At 33.7% G+C, this 10,128-nt stretch overlaps 1 protein-coding gene across 1 annotated transcript in view; it reads left to right on the top strand.

Annotated features, from left to right (window-relative positions):
* The window catches only part of LOC108686335, a 155,051-nt gene that overhangs the window by 119,818 nt on the left and 25,105 nt on the right, over positions 1-10,128 (top strand). The window lies entirely within an intron of this gene.

Below are 10,128 nucleotides of genomic sequence, written 5' to 3'. Positions count from 1 at the left end.
TCCCTCCCTCCCTCCCTCTCTCTCTCTCTCTCTCTCTCTCTCTCTCTCTCTCTTTCCTTTCTCTCCGACCTCATTCTTCAATCTAAGTCCCGCGCGACGTTTTCAATAGCGCGAACGTGGCACGAGATAACGTTAGGAATAATGCAATCGGCAATATTTCCGTGCATTCACTGGTGTTGGAAATCTTCGAGGAATAAGGAACGGGGCACGTTCGCGAATGGCGATTGCACACAATGCGCCCACGTAGGCGCAGCAATCCCTCAACTTGTCACTTACGTTCTGCTTGTAACGGGCGGTCGTTCCCGTTCTCACAATCCTCTCGTTTTCCCCGTCGTCTTGCAGCAACTTTTGCGCCAACTCCCTTCATTCGTACGGTAGACGATGGCTCTTTTCATCCGGCGAGGCATTTCATTTGAGAAACTGGTCGACGAAGACGATGGTGAATACGGCTAGGAAGGACAAGTTGACCTTCAATCTTTATAAAACTTTAGATTTTGCAAAAGTACTCTCTTTGCCAAGGTCGAGCACGTTCTTCGTACTTTCGCAAAAGAGTAGATGAATTTATTCATACGGCTCGTCTTCTAAAGAAACTTGCCTAATGCTGCATATAATAATACGATCTGACATATTAAACAAAACTATTAACAAAATGTACCAGGTATTTTAACTACTGTTCTACAACTTTAATATCATATACTGAAAAAAGGCTGGTAAAAAATCAAATGTTCGATTAATATAATCAAAAATAATTTTACTTTTCTAAACATTTAACTAACATAATATATTAACAAACATAATAATATTATAAATCATTTGATATAATAATTAATAAATATTTATTATTATAATCAAAAATTATTTTTGGTTATAAACCAAACGTTTGATTGAAATTATTTCACTCAATGTTTAATAATTATTATCAACCTCTTTTCTCAATGTATTCCAATGTATTTCCGTACCAAAAAAAAGACAAATCTAATAAATGGGGCTCTCGAAAATTAATAAATAATCAGTAATATATTATAAAATCAATAACGTAAAAATATAGGGCTATGAAAGTCAATACAGTTCGTGCGAAAATTTTTTAGAATATAATTCTGTCTATCAATTACAGTTACATTCCTCGTAAACGATGAATGTAACTATATATTTTAATTGGTAGACTAAATTATATTGTTTAAAATTGTTTCACCAATAACTGCATTGACTCCCATAGCGCCATTTTCTATTATTGATTTAGTCTATAGAATAAATTTTATTGTCATATTCCATAGTTTGTAACAAAATATACGCGAGAGAAGAATGAAATTGTAATTTTATCTATCGCTAAAATGTAATGAAACTTATATTTTATCAACTTATTAATTTATTTGTTATTAAAATTAAACGTTATTATTGCAAATTCAAAAAGATTAGACGCGTGTTTATAGTTAATTTGCCAAGCACAAAACTAATCGTCGGAATCACTTTCAATTATTTCAACAAATTGAGCAATTTTCCTCGTTACGGTCGGTTATTTCTCAGTAAGTTTAGGCTTATAAAGTAACACTGAATGCGTTCGATAATCACTATCATGATTATTAATGATCCTGCACGCGCAAAGTTCTCGGCAAGTAATAACAGGAAGCACGTCGAATTTGATAGTCGCCGCGGGTTCGTTAATTATTAATACTGATAGTCGATAATTAGAAGCGATTCCACGATAACCCGGACGCGTCCGTTCACCGTACGTCTAGTTATTATGGCGAATCCCATAATTATGTAATATCTAAAATTATGCTCGCCGGAGTTTTCGCACTGGCGCGCGCGCATGAGCGGCGCATTAGCAAATTGGCGGTTAAATAATTAAATAATGCGGTACGGCGACGTGATCATTTTAATACAAAATCATCATTGCGGAAATTGTCCTTCTCGTCATCGTTCGTTGCGACACTGTGCCCCGGCCGCGCTTCGAATTTAATTATAACTTCCATCACGCGCGCGCGCACGCAACCGCGGCGCAAATTTAATGCCACTGTTAAATCACTCCGCAAACTGTTCTTCCTTCGCTAGCAGCAGCCCTGTGTCTGCATATTGTATCTATTCCGCAGAATCTACGGAAAAGCACGGACTGCAACAATGACATTTCTTAGTCACACATTTTCAGATAATGACTTTATTTCGTTTATATATTTTTAATCGTCCAATCTCGCGACCGTAAAACGTTTAAAAGCACTTATCGAACTACCTAACCTATACCGATTTAATTCCCGGATACACACGCGAGATATAAACGTCACATGCAACGAGCTCGTTTTTTTTTTAATGAAACTTCCGTTCCAGAAACGGATCCTCTATGAACCGCGCACTGTTTTTAAATACGATTTTATCTCGCCGCCTTAATATATTCATTGAATTATCTTCCGCGCGCTTTATTTTCATCCTTTGCTTCTTCCATGGCAAGATATAAACGCGTGTGCAACATTACGGATTACAAAATACAAAATGTCGTAATATAACATAATAAGTAATTAACATATTCATTTACTGCTCCATCGAGACGCACGCGAACTTTCAAAGCGTATTTCTCGATACTTAGTCTTTAACATAATGAGCATTAAACTGCGGTGCGAATTTTCGTAGTAGATTATATTTTCCCATAAACTATTGCTGTAAACTGGAATAACTAAATTAAATACTAAATTGAATTCGTAAGTTGTTAAAAATGTAAAATATAATTATGAAACTTTATCATATTATTAATACTATATCTATTTGATACTTCATTATTTAATGATAATTATTGATTTTAAATAAGAACAGTGCGACAAGAGTTCATTCGTAATTCTGCGATTTATCCATTTAAAAACAATTGCATTTGGATCATGTTTATCATGCTGTATTGTATTGATATTGCATTATGATTCGCTTCATTAATTTGTCCACGCTAATTTAATTCCGTGCACCCGTTCCGCATGTGCAAGTCATACTCGCCATAGCCGTAAATATCAATTGTGTAACTGAAAACCATTCAATCTTTCAAAGCCATACGATATTTTGCTTCATTAAGTATTTACTATACGACACAACGATTGTATATTGTACGACTTCCATTTAAGAATTAAAAATTTGCGTTTTATGTGTGTGGCCTAATACATGTTTAATAAAAATGTGAGATATCATTAATAGTCCTCGTATAAATTGTTAAAAATATCTGGGACGTCTTTAAATTAAGTTTAAAGTCGATTTTAAAGAATTCTTTATTGAATGTAATTTGTCACTTATTAAAATTCTTAAAGTTAAATGTCGAAAAATAAAATCTACTGCAATGTCTGATTAAATGTTTGTCAAAAAAGAGTTTAATTCCGATTTCATCAGGAATTTATAAACGAAAGAAAATATCAATCTGAGACGTCATGTATATAACGTGCAGAGAGAGAGAGAGAGAGAGAGAGAGAGAGATAGAGAGAGAACGACAGATCTCATTTCTCTGTCTCTTTTTCTCTGCATTTTCTGTGTAATCGGAATCCAATTTATGCAATGTAACTACAATACTGATTTACATGTTAATTTTGACGTTTTATGTCATTATACGTTTGTGTTCAATTCATATGCCTTAAATCTCTGAAATAGGATCGCGTTTCCTTTTCATCGCGTCGTAATCCCGATACCATTGTGGATACGGACTGGTCTGATTTAATCGCACCGCGACTACTGCCGAGATGCGTATTCAAGTAGAAACGGACGGCAGTGTCGGACAGAGATGCCTTTGGCGATCTGTAACTGGAAATGACGCGATGTACCAAGACGAATGGAAGTACTGACGTTCAGGTTTAGTTATTCCATGGATATATATATAACGTTTGTAGAATAGAACGTATGTACATTTATGATATGAGTTGAACGTTTAAGAAAATCACATTTTTTGGTCTACATACACATTAACTATTTCGAATTATATCTTATGTATATATATATATATATAAAAGATGTAATTCGAAATACCGATGTTGCGTCTATTAAAAATATCTTGATAGAATGTGCTGCTGTATTAGAAATAAGAAGAGTTGAGATATTAAAAATACGTAGAATTTCATAGCTAAAATAAGAAACTGAAGAAAAATGAAAGACGTTATTTTATATATTATCGTCCCGAAAACGAGCAAGAAGTAGGGGAGAGTGAGGAAATTACTAACACAGGGTAAATGCGAATGATATTATTACAGTAGGTATATTCTGAGTAGTGTGTATGATAATCTTTCATTGTTTGCATTTAGTCATAATCCGATATATGCTTGAAATGTCACATTGTATGTACACATGATTATAGAATGCACACACCGTTTAACTCTTTTATGGGATAGAATATTGATATTATGTTCAAAAGAATTTTTTCTAATTTAATTTAAGAACACTTTAATAAGTAATTCATATTAAAAAATTAATTTTTTTTCAACATGTACATCTGGTCTCAAATGTCGATAAAACTAAATAATTTCAACGTATAACTTCAAATTTAATGTACATTGTAATATATACAGGGTTTGAAAGAGTTAACGTAAATACTATTATATGTTTTCAATGATTTTGATTTACAGGAGAGAATAGGAAAATTGATTGGAAATCTGTGATAAATCCTCTCCTGCTGCGATAGGATAAACGCAGCTATCTGATGAGATAGATTTCAATTAGTTCGTGTTCTATCGATGTAGGAAGAAGTGAAAGTGGAAGAATTGCGGATATCTAAGAGAAAAATTAAATAAAGTCGATGATCATTTATTGATTTATTATAGAAATCTTTCTTGTTCAATGAATATTGACTTTAAATTGCAATAATTAATATTTATATATTATTAATATAAATTAATTTTTAACAAAAAAAAAACTATTTTGACATTGCCTTATATAATAAAAATAATAATTTCGATCGACAAGAATATTATTTTTTGTTTAAAATTAGAATTTGTATACATTGATAATATAATATGTACTAAAACTAGAATATCTTTTGAACAAAGACTTCTATTAATTGATAAATCATCAGCTTTATTTAATTTTTCTCTTATACTGTTCAATATAAAGGAATCCAATCTCTTGAATTAAGTAATTTTTAACTCCTATCAGAAATTAATTCATTTCTATGATTAGTCTCAAAATAAATATCGTCCATATTTACGAATTTAATAAATAATAAATTAATAAATATACTGAATTTGAATCTCTCTCATAAATTTAATATATTTTCTTGAGTTAAATTGTTTAATTTCATTATTTAATTGTATTAATTAAAATTAAAATTAAAATTGACGACATATTGGACAGTAGTAGTGAACTGATAAATAGTATAGAAATGATTAAAAACAATTCAAATTGGTGGTTACAATTTGACATTATTAATTTAACAGTGAAGGTGTTCGTTATTTCTTCCCTACATCGAAAGTATACATAAAAGCTGAAACTATCTGTCTCGTCAGATAACGGAGTTTGTCCCATCCTCTATCTATCACAGCAGGGTAGGGGGGGGGGGGGTTTATCACAGATTTCCAATCAATTACGACGACCACGCGACAGAAGAAGATAACTCCCTCACTCTTGGTCATGTCTCTCGATTGATAATCGTCTCCGCGGAGACGATTACGACCCTCGACACTCTCTCTCTCTCTCTCTCTCTCTCTCTCTCTCTCTCTCTCTCTCTCTCTCCCCCCCCCCTCCTTCCCTCCCTCCTCTCTTTCTCTCTCTCTTTCTACTGACCTCTCGAGCGCAACGGAGATGAAAGATGAGTTAATTCAAGGAAACTGGACGAAGCAAGTCTGTAGATTGTAAAGGAAGATCTGAAGCGGATACGAGGGGGATCGCACGCTTCCTCATGTCTGATTTCTCAGTCAGGTGCGAGAAACGTGACCGATATGGCTGACCGATTTCGTTGACGGGGAACTCCGGTTAAATTAAAGGAAAACAATTGTCGTGTTCTGGCCGCCAGCTAGAGTTACAGCAGAGTATTTCGCATTTCGATCAATTTCGGTGAAAGAGATGAAGAAAGACGCTTATGCATTTCCGTGCGCATGCAACTCGCGACACGAAAGAAAACAGTCATTCCTGACTATATGGAAAAACGTTTTCCTCATCGCTCTGGCTCGCGCACGCGAATAACGAGACACGGCCGACGATTGACGTATATTTCAGTTCTCTCGGCGCGTGTCTCGTGTCTTTAGGAAATTCCGGCAAATTGCCTCGTGATAAGAGCACGTAGGGAGATAATCGAAATCATATACACTCGCGCGGTCGAGAAATGTAGGCGGATAATCCCGTTACCGGCGTCCGTTACCATTTACTTAAGTCCTACATACGCTCTTTCGCTACGAAACCCTGGCGCCGAGGTTGCTTGAAAATTTCAGCTAATCGATTTTTTTTACCGTCTAGTAGAGGTAAGGCATGATAAGGATTTACCGCGCGTCTGGTTCTGAGCCGAAACTTTCATCGCAAATTTTGAACCTGAGTATATAAGTCTGTTTTTGTAGCTGAATTAGTATACACTATATATTTTTAGAATTTAAAGTGAGATACATGTACGTTTGATAATTGAACCGCAGGTTATGCATTATTGTTGTAAAAAATTAAAAGATATAAAACCTATATTATTTTTATCTACTTATCACAAGATTTAGTACTTGAAATAGGAATGTTCGATTCTCGAAACAATTCTCTAAAATCTTTATTTTTTTTTTCAAAAAAGTTTGACTTGAAATAATTTTTTTATGAAAAGAAAGCATTCTTGGACAATAAAATTGATTTACAAAATAGCCCCTTTTGCTTAGGAAAATTGAATTTTTCACGAAGCAAAGAATCTGTTAAAATCATTCTTTGTTTGGAAAATCGACTTTTTATTAAGAGAATCATCTCGAAGCAATCTCTCGAAAATAACAAATTTTTCATTTTTAGTAAATATATTCGAAACTATGAAAAAATATTTATACAAAAATTTTATGTTTATTTTATACTTTAATGATTTATTCACATTCTCGAAAATATTAAATTTTTTAATTCAATAAGCTCCTATTTAATTAATAGGAGTTATTTCGATTCCTAAACTTAAGTAGATAAAAAAAGGTAGATAAGGTAAAGGTAAAATAATCTAACATTTTTAGATGCTTTGTACAACATATCCAAAGTCCATTAAAATCGATGAGGGGACAGTCTGGATCCTTTGTCAGCGAGATCAAAACGCGTTACGTGCGTCGAAGAAAGAAGAATATTTTGCGATATTATACGAGACGTTTAAATGACTGTTGCGAAATAGCTTGCAGCATTCGAGATACAGCGGCGAACGAGATGTAATTTCGACGCGGAAAATCCTTGTTACCTGGCACAACGCGATGGAAACTTCTCGGAGTTAGGGAGAAAAATAACGTCGCTAAGGGAGAACGGCATCGCGATATTTGCAAGTGAAACTCGAATCAAATGCAGGAAGTAGAAATGAGAAACATAATTTTGTTGCGAAGGATCCTCGGTAAGCGCCCGGTCGTAACAAGGGTTTTCTCAAGGAAAATAAGGATATGTCCGCGAGCGGCTAACAACGCCGCGTAATTTGCAAGGCAGATTCCAATGGCATACGCCGAGTGAGAATGAAAAACATAAGTTTGTTACGTTTGCCGAAGGAATACGCAAATGAGTTGTGTTGCTTCGAAAAAAAAGTAGAAATGTGTTTTCTCTTATTTGTTCCTTTTTGAGCATAATATAAATTAGCAAGTAATCGTAGTAATGTTTTGAATGTGTTGCGAGCATGGATACGATTATGCATGCAACTGTAGACGTCAAGTTCTTTTTTGAAAATCTTGCATTTTTTCGCGAGTTTTAAATAACAGCTCAAGAATTGAAAAATATTGACATCAAAAATATCACTATACTCGAAATGAGATACAAAAATTATTTCTAACGGAAATATGAAATTGTTATATTTTATGTATTTATAAAAATTTGCATTTTAATATTATTAAGCACTAAGATCCGTTTTGATCGCGAAAATAGAATCATTTTTATTAATTAACTTCACGAGAATAAAATATAAATCATGGAATGTTCCTTGTATATTTCTAATATTATGTCAATATTTACAATATCATAAATACGAGAAAATGTAAATTACAAAGAAATGCATCCCTTTCACATGAACACTTTCACGTGAGGAAAATTGACTCGCGTCGCCGTGACGGTATCGTCCAAAGGCTACTCCGCCTACACTCCGTGAAATTCGAAGAATCTCCTAGATGCGGTAGAGAAACGAGACCCGCGGGCAACGACGGACGGTACGTCGCACGAAATTTGCAAGCAAATTGCCAATTCTCAGATGGCCCATGGATGGTCGGCCGCGTGCGCGCGTCGATAGAACACACTAGACAAGCCACCTGCGGCCTGTCTATCAGGAGCCAGAAGCACATCTCGTGGATATACGCGACCTGAAAATCTAACGCGCACGATCCGAACACGACAAGATCTGATACACTCGAGGAGCACCGACAAGGATTTAATCGGCTTCTTGATTTTCCGGAACCCGAGTGACAATCTGGGTTCTATACGATCCGATGAAATCGAATTGCCGCTTGTCGCGAATTTCGCAGATTACGTTTCTGGAGTCATTAATGCCGTCTGTTTAGTGTTAATTACACGGACAGAGCTTCAATGCGCGAGAAGCTACGTTAACAATATAAATTTTCTAAATCTAGTTTGTCGTTTTTTAAATGTAACGTTAGTTTTTGAAGAATTGATAACAGAAGAGTGATATCTTTGTATCGGAAAAATACAAAAAATAATTGTAAAACCAATTTTGAGATATTTATATAACTAATGAAATAAGCTGCAGAATGAAGTAAATAGAATTCGAAGCACAGTAAGTCCACGTTACAATAAAAATCAATATCACTCACAATCAGGAAAAAAAGAGATATAATAGTAACAATTATAAAAATTATAACTATATAAGTTTTATACGTAGAATTAATGTACAGAGAAAGAGAGAGAGAGAGAGAGAGAAAGAGAGAGAGAGAGAGAACTGAATAAATTATTTTATAATTATTGCAGCTAGAAAAGTTTATTTAACTATGTAAATTAATTCTACGTATGAAACTTGTATAGTTGTAAAAAGAAAATAGAGGGTAAGCTAGAATTTGCACAGCAAAAATATCACACAGAAATGACCAAAAACCAAGCAAGGTGTTGGAATAATACATTAACTTTTTATTAGTTACGAGAATATACAAAAATGAAATGACGTTTTGACCAACGTAGTCTCCATCAGTTCAAAAAATTCTAACAAAAAAAAAACACTACAGCTGTATAACTGTAACTTTTATAACTACCATTACTATGTTTTTTCTCTGAATGTAAGTTTGTTTTAAACAGTCGTTGTGTAAATATTTTAAATGGTTCAAAATAATAACTTATATTATTCAGAATATGAAATATTTATATGTAAATGTAAAAATATATTTTATAAAAATGTATTTTGCAAACAATTTTAATCCCTAATTTACAAAATGTATATCACAAAAGATGAATTTTACATTTGATGTACATCGACGTTTTAGAGGGCAGGAGATACATATACGTATAGACATCTAAATTAAGGATTATCATTGGTTTTTGATTATCTGAATCATCGAGCAAGTATCACACTGGAAAAGCATGACAAAAGCTCCTTTCAGTTAACAAATACTTAAGTACTTTCTAAAGATCGTCATCGCGCGCGCACATTAGTATACCATTTTTGTATATGTCGAAAAATTCTCCATTAACTCGAAGTAAGATTCTTTTTCACAAGATGCCTCTCTTTCAAACGGTCACGTGAGTGTTTTAAGATCAGTGAAAATCTGAACGTCACGAGGTCTTTTGAAATATCGGAAGAAATCAATAAGAAAATGAAAGAAATGCAGCTCTTGAGGCTGTCTCTCAAACAAATCTCTCAAAAAGTAACACATCTAAATTCACCATGTTATGTGTCTTTATTAGAAAACACTTTTTTTATTTTTCATATTGTATTTTATAGTAATTATCCGATAATTTATATAAAGACATAAATAATCTGAAAAATCTGAAAAATTTGAGAATTAACTTTTTTTCAAAACTGTTTTGTGTGTGTATGTGTGTGTGTGTGCG

The sequence above is a fragment of the Atta colombica genome, unplaced genomic scaffold, assembly GCF_001594045.1.
Source record: "Atta colombica isolate Treedump-2 unplaced genomic scaffold, Acol1.0 scaffold175, whole genome shotgun sequence".
Taxonomy (NCBI): Eukaryota; Metazoa; Arthropoda; class Insecta; order Hymenoptera; family Formicidae; genus Atta; species Atta colombica.
This window is presented reverse-complemented; position numbering and strand designations above follow the sequence as displayed.